Source organism: Theobroma cacao, chromosome 1 (genome assembly GCF_000208745.1).
Source record: "Theobroma cacao cultivar B97-61/B2 chromosome 1, Criollo_cocoa_genome_V2, whole genome shotgun sequence".
In the NCBI taxonomy this organism is placed as follows: Eukaryota; Viridiplantae; Streptophyta; class Magnoliopsida; order Malvales; family Malvaceae; genus Theobroma; species Theobroma cacao.
This window is the reverse complement of record NC_030850.1, coordinates 2,238,084-2,245,627: the sequence shown is the minus strand read 5'-3', so window position 1 is coordinate 2,245,627 and position 7,544 is coordinate 2,238,084. Positions and strand designations below refer to the sequence as shown.

The following is a 7,544-nucleotide window of genomic DNA, read 5'->3' as shown; positions in this document are numbered from 1 at the left end:
TGGACCCCTAAGAAATGACACCCCCACCAAACATGAAGATCCATCCACTTGTGGAAGCATGATCTTCTAAACTTGTAATCCAACTAGCATCCGAATATCCTTCTAGTACTGATGGATATCCATTATAGCAAAACCCATAATTAATTGTTTTCTTTAAATATCTTAATACTCGATTTATGGCTTGCCAATGCAAAATGCCTAGATTACTTATATATCTACTTAACTTTCCAACAACAAATGCTATATCTGGCCTTGTACATGTCATTGCATACATCAAGCAACCAATTACTCTTGTATATTGTAATTGATCAACAACCCTACCAACATTAGGTACTAATTTAATTTGAGGATCCATGGGTGTAGATGCTGGTATACAATTAGTAAGATTAAACTTTTCAAGCACTTTTTCAATGTAGTGCGATTGATATAAAGTTATGTTATTTTCATCTCGGAATATTTTAATTTTTTAAATGACATCTGCTACACCCATATCTTTCATTGCAAAATTTTTTTGACAAAAACTTCTTTGTCTCCTCAACTTATTCCAAATCCGTACAAAAAATTAGCATATCATCCACGTATAAGCAAATTATAACACCTTCACCATTTTGAAATTTGCTATATACGCACTTGTCAGATTCATTTATGTTGTAGCCATTAGCTAAAACAATTTCATCAAATTTTTTATGCTATTGTTTTGGTGCTTGTTTAAGCCTATACAATAATTTGACAAGTTTACAAACTTTATGCTCTTATCTTGAAACAACAAACCCTTCTGGTTGTTCTATGTAGACTTTCTCTTTTAATTCACTATTTAAAAATGCTGTTTTGATATCCATTTGGTGAATTACCAACTTATAAATTGATGCAGGGGAGATCAAAAGTCTAATTGTAGCAATTCTTGCTACTGGAGCATAAGTATCAAAGTAGTCAATCCCTTACTTTTGCGTAAAACCTTTGGCTACTAATCTTGCTTTGAACTTGTCTATGGTTCCATCTACTTTCATTTTCTTTTTGAAAATCCATTTACAACCTATTGGTTTAGAACCAGGTGGAAGATCAACCAAAATCCAAGTATTATTTCCCATTTTTGCCTTTCTCTCGTTGCAGCAACAAACTCATTTTCTTCTTCTTCTAGTCTAGGTGTGGTCAAAACATAGACAACTTTCAAGGTTGATAGTAGGAAATGCATCTTCTTTCGCCATCTTATAGGTAGCGTTTAGTATGAGGGAAGTGATAACACATTCCTTACAATGTATCCAATTAAATTACATTGTAGTGTTTGTTTTGCAACAGACCATTGCAATATAAGATTGCAATGCAATCACATTACAGCCAAGGGATGTAATGTGATTGCAATTCAAAACCAATGCAATCACATTACATTGTAGTCTGTAATATTCTTAAAGACACTTTTACCCTTCAACTTTATTACTTTATTAAAAATATTTTGTAACGTTATAATCAAAATAAAAAACATTAAAATAAAATGTATAATATAAAAATCAAAAAATAAAATAAAATAAAATATAAGAAATTAAAATTTATATAATATAGGTAAAAGAAATTAAAATAAAATATATAATATAAAAATTATATTAAAAAAATATAAAATTATAATAAGAAATAAAAATAAAATATATGACATTAAAAATATATTTAAGAGATGATATCATATAAAAATTAATAATAAAAAATACAAGTATATTAAACTTACATTTTAATAAATAGGGGTAATTTTGAAAATTAACATTACATTCCCAGCAAAGTACTTGTAAACTAAAAGCTGCAATGTTATCTTCCCTACATTTTAATCATTATTTTGCTTATATACCAAATACTGTAATGTTATTTTCCCTACAATCACATTGCTTGCAATCATATTACTTGTAATCATATTACTTGTAATCACATTATATTGTAAAGTACCAAACGCCACCATAAAGTTGCTACCATCAAACCGGTCCAATTTTACAAAGCCAGAAGCCAATTCTCTTAGTGTCCCACTTGCAGCAGCCATTGTTGGAATGGAAATAAAACCTTAAGATTGTTAGAACACCAAACTGGAAAACTTAGAAATTGGCTTCAAGGCGTGTATCAATGCCACTGTCCTTAAGGTTTTATTTACCCCTACTTGTAGTGTGCAAAAAAGTTACCGACGTATAAACCTCGAAGATATAATGAAGCCCAGTGATTGACGACGTTTTGCACTGACGAAATTAATTCATTGAGCACTTACTGGAGTATAACAAGATTAACAAACTTCTATAATAATTTTCTGCAGGAAACTAGTATAGAAGAAAACTTGAGAAATTTGAGAAAGAAAGAAAAGTTTTTGATTTTCTGATGTACGTTCTGTTGGATAAAAAAGGTCCTCCTTTATAAGCTTAGATGCTTGTTCCCAACAGATACTATCTGTGTCTATTTCAAAGAGTTACTCTTGTTGGTCTTTTCCAACAGACGTGACTCTCTTTTTTATTTTATTTATTTATTTATTTTTATTTTTAATAAACATAATTTTTTTTAATTTAATTTTCAACAGTCATAATTTTTCTTCTATTTTGATATGAAATAATATATTTTATTTGAAAATATCTAACACCTTTCCTGGTCTTGAACAAGAAATATCAAGTTTGGACCAATAAGCAGGTGCAAAATAAGATTTCTTTCTTGGAATGTCTTACGGGAACCACCATACTTTTCAGCCTTTCATTTCCACATTGATAAATTAACGTTCTGTGAATCTCCCCCCGGCCCAGGCCTACCAACTGTATATAAAAGAACCAGAGCAACAACATTTTGGTTCAAGGAAAAAAAAATAATGACAGGGAACAAAAACCAGAAGCACTTTGTTCTAGTACATGGTATGTGCCATGGAGCTTGGTGCTGGTACAAGCTCAAGCCGCAACTGGAGTCTGCTGGTCACAGGGTCACTGTGCTCGACCTAGCAGCCTCTGGCATCAACATGGAGGCAATTCAAGATGTTCGTACATTTCATGAATACACCAGACCTTTGTTGGGGTTTTTGGCCTCACTTAATGAACAGGCAATAGTTGTGGGCCACAACTTAGGAGGCATGAATTTGGCCCTGGCCATGGACCTGTTCCCCCACAAGATTTTAGTTGGTGTTTTCTTAACAGCGTTCATGCCAGATACTACACACCAACCATCATATGTAATGGATAAGGTACTGATCAATTTGTTATTTTCTGTGAAGTGCAAATTTGATACTTACATTTTACATTTTCATCATGCATCTATGATGAAGATTTTGCATTTCATCAATCATGGGTCCTACCCCAAGAATCTGAACCCCGTTTAAGTATATATAAATGGAATCGAATGAAAAACTCCTTCTACTTTTCATCGATTCAATTAATAGAATATTTTCTCATCAATTTGTTACATAATTTAGTGAGAAATGGTAAGGGATTCTAATAGAAAAAGTGTTGTGTTTTCTCTCTTGACAGCATTTAGAGGGAGGCTCAGAAGAGGCTTGGCAGGATTCTCAAACTGTAACCATTGGTAGCCCAGAACAACCTCTCATGATAACAACTATGGGCCCCAAGGTCTTGGCAGCCCAGCTTTATCCGTTATCCTCTGTTGAGGTAAATCAGTCGCGGTCTATTTTTATTCTTTTTTCTTGTTGGTAAACTCAATTATGTGAACCTACTCCTATTCCTCCTTCATCAATTTATGACAACAAAATATAAAAATACTTTGATCTGAAATGGTCAGCCATGAAATAATTGTTAAATATTTCATTTTTGATATGTATTTGTATGTGATATGCAGTAATTGTTTTTTTTTTTTGAAGGACTTGGAACTGGCAAAAACTTTGGTTAGGCCTGGATCACTATTCCAACAAGATTTGTCAAAGGCAAAGAATTTCTCGAATGAAGGTTATGGATCTTATAGACACCCATTTAAAAAAATAAAAAAATAAATAATAATAAAATATAAAATAAAATAATTAGAAAAAAAAGGAATGGTTGGGCGTACGCCCAACTATCCCTTCCCCCAACCACCTGAGTGATGGGGGTTCTAGTTACCAACTCCTTGGTGCCAGAACCCCATTATCGGGTTGTCCAAAAATGACTTTTAAATATTCACAACTTGCAAAAAAGAAAGGGGGAGGATTTTGAAAAGGAGCAGAAAGCGTTTAAAAAAAAAATCTCATATCTTTCAAACAATAGCAACCTGCAAATCGAAAAAGAAAATAAAAAAAAGTTCTAAGTTCTAGCAACCAACTATCTTAGCCACAATCAAAAACCAAACAAAAAAAAAAAAAACCACAACAAAAAAAGCAAAAAAAGCCAAAAGGAGAGAAAACCAGGAAAAAGGGGTCATAGAGCCTCGGATTTGGTCGGTGGGGGGAGAAAGGGCGCTGGCGGCTAGGGAGAAGAAATCGAGAGAGAAAGAAAGAAAGAGGGAGGAAGAAGAAGAGAGAGAGAAGGGCGAGAAGCCAAGAGAGAGAAGAGAAAAAGAAAGAAAAAGAAGAAAAAGAGAAAGAGGAAGCCAAGAAAGAAAAGAAAAAAAGAAAGAAAAGGAGGAAAAAGAGAGAAAAAGGGGGCCTGCGGTTAGGGAGAAAAAGAAAGAAAAAGAAGGAAGGAAAAGAAGCCAAGAGAGAGAAGAGAAAAAGAAAAAAAGAAGAAGAAGAAGAGAGAGAAGGATGCCGGCGGCTAGGGAGAAGTAAAGAAAGAAAAAAAATCAGCTTTTGGAGGGCCTCTAAACGGCACAGTTCTAAAGAAGGAGAAGTTGTTTTTGTTGAAGCAGATTAGTGGGCTTTTGCTGGTCCTGTTAGTCAAGGTAAATTCTTAGCTTCTCTTTTGATTTGGTTTTGTGGTGGTGCTTAGTCCAATGTTTAGATAGGAGAATAATTAATTAGCTTAATTAGAATAAAAGATATAATATAAAAAAATTTTAAATGACAAAGGAAAACATATAAAGGAAGCATAAATATAAAAGAAAGATAAAGAGGAAAATAAACTGTTTAACAATATATATGCAAAAATGGAAAATAGAAAAAAAATGAATGAATATATTTGATTATGTTAATTTATATAGGTAACATAGGAATGAATTATAAACAATAAAAAATAATAAATAAATAAAATAAAATAAATAGAATTCTCATTTGTGGATGATAAACTTGTTCAAAGAAATAGTTTTATAAAAATAGAGAGATGATGAAAATGGATTAAAATAAACTCAATACCGATGATGGGATGATTGGTCGAGACGCAAGGAGTCGCAATCTCGGGCTAACTTTTTTTAGGTTCGGAATCCGAATTAAAGCTCCACCAGTACGATGGGAGGGCCTCGATTTTGAGATTCTGAAATTTTTATTTTAAATAAATAAAAATTTTTATTACATAAAAATTAGTTAAAAAATAATAAATTAAAAAATAAAAAATTAAAATATGTAAAAATAGATGCTATATTTAATTTGTTCAAAAAATAAAATAATAATAAAAAATAATTAATTTTACAAGCATAACATATATTTCTATGGCATCATGCATACCATGGCATATAGGTATTTTTGCCCACGAGTTAAGTCTCGATGAAGGGATTTTTTCGAAGATCTTGCGAAGGCGAGTTTCTCTCGAAAAACTTCTTAGGTGAAAGAATGTTCTCAGGTCTCACCAGTATGATGGGAGGGCTCAAGAAATATCTTTAATAAAAAAAGCTTTTGCTCGTAATAGGTTCGCATTCATGAAAATATTCTTTCTAAAAATAAAACGTACGATAACCCCGATGATAGGATTTATTTGTCGAATTTGCGAAGGTGAATTTCTCGGATAATTTTTTAGGTGAGAGAACATCTCGAATCCCATCAGCATGATGGGCGGATTCGAGAAATATCCTCAATAAAAGGTGTTTGTTTGGCATTGTCTCGATGTTATGCCATGCATTACACAATTGCATCACATGCGCGTCAAATTCGTAAAATTAAATAAAATATTTTAATAAATAATAATTAAGGGAACATAAAAACAAATCAATGGGCTAGGATAACGCATGATTAAAAGATACCGTTCGAGGAACGGACGTTATAGGGGTGTTAATCCTTTCCTATGCGTAACTGTACTTCCAAACCCAATTTTAAATAAGAGCATGTAGACCAGCTTATCGTTCTTTCGACGAACTTAAAATTAATTTAAGATATCGTTGAATAGAATAAATTCATCAAGTGGCCAATCACACCTAACAAAAAAAAAGATTGGTGGCGACTCTCAAATCACTCCACGTCTAGCGGTCAGGTTCTCGGACCCGCACGTTACAGCGGTCGAATTCCTAAACCCGCACGTTACGACAGATCTGTGACAAGGGTTTTCGTTGTGTGTGATGAGGATAAAGCGATTACCCCATAAATCCAACGCTGGATGATTCAAAACTATCCGCCTAAAGGTGTGGTGGAGATCAAATGTGCAGATCATATGGCAATGTTCTCCAAGACCAAACAACTTTGCGACAATCTCCTGGAGATTGCAAATAAATACGCTTAATATTAGTACACTATTAAATGAATCAACAAGCTATGATATGATGCTTCCTCTTTATTTTGTAAAAAGGAAACGATATTTGTATTGCCATAAAGAATATTAAAGAATACGTGGAAAGTGATGCTTCCCTGCATGCCACTAGCCACCTAGCTATTTGTATTGCCATTTGTCACAATCAATGTGGGCGGCTAACTAGGTTGTGACAGTAATTCAACTCTGTTCATGTAATTGCAAAACTGATAGAAACTTCATTTATTAAAAATGTAATTTTCTACGTATTTAGTAGTAATATCCATGCCTACTGCCAGCAGCTTGCATCCAAGCCGAGAATATTAGAAAAATTAAGTTGATGTTTGATGATTATAACTAATAAATATACAAATAATTATAAGAATAATAACTATAATGAGAGTCGTTATATAACACATATAAAAAAAATATGAATTGAAGCATTTTCTCAAAAAAAATAGTAATACTTCAAGATAATTTTCACCATGGCACACAAAGTCATATTGGGTCAAAACAATCCTCAAAGTCATATTGGGTCAACAATCATCATCTATTAGGATAGATTTGTATTATAGTGTGATTACGATAGTTTAATTCTAATAAATTAATATATCTTTTTAAGATAGTTTTTAAATCTAGGTAAATGAGTATAACATTTTCTACTTGTATTTGAATAAGATTATCGTATTTAGTATATCCAGTGGGGCTAAAGAATAGTCATTAGAAAATGATTTGGTATATATAGGATAAAGGTTTTAAGTTTGAAACTGTTTTTGTAATTCTGATTTTTCTCTACTAATCTTTCGCCGGTGACGTAAATCATTAAAAAATCGAATCACATCAATTCTTTTATTTTTGTGAATATATTTAATTTTTTTTTATTTTATTGATTAGGTAAGATCTTTAACAACTCTTTAAAAATGATTTCGTAATTTTCACGACATCATTTTTATATCATTAAATATAAAATCAGTTACCACCGTACATTCAACATATTGAGATGACCAACTATCATTTTTACGAGGG

At 32.2% G+C, this 7,544-nt stretch overlaps 1 pseudogene; it reads left to right on the top strand.

Moving 5' to 3' along the window:
* LOC108661068 lies at positions 2,822-6,525 on the top strand (annotated as a pseudogene).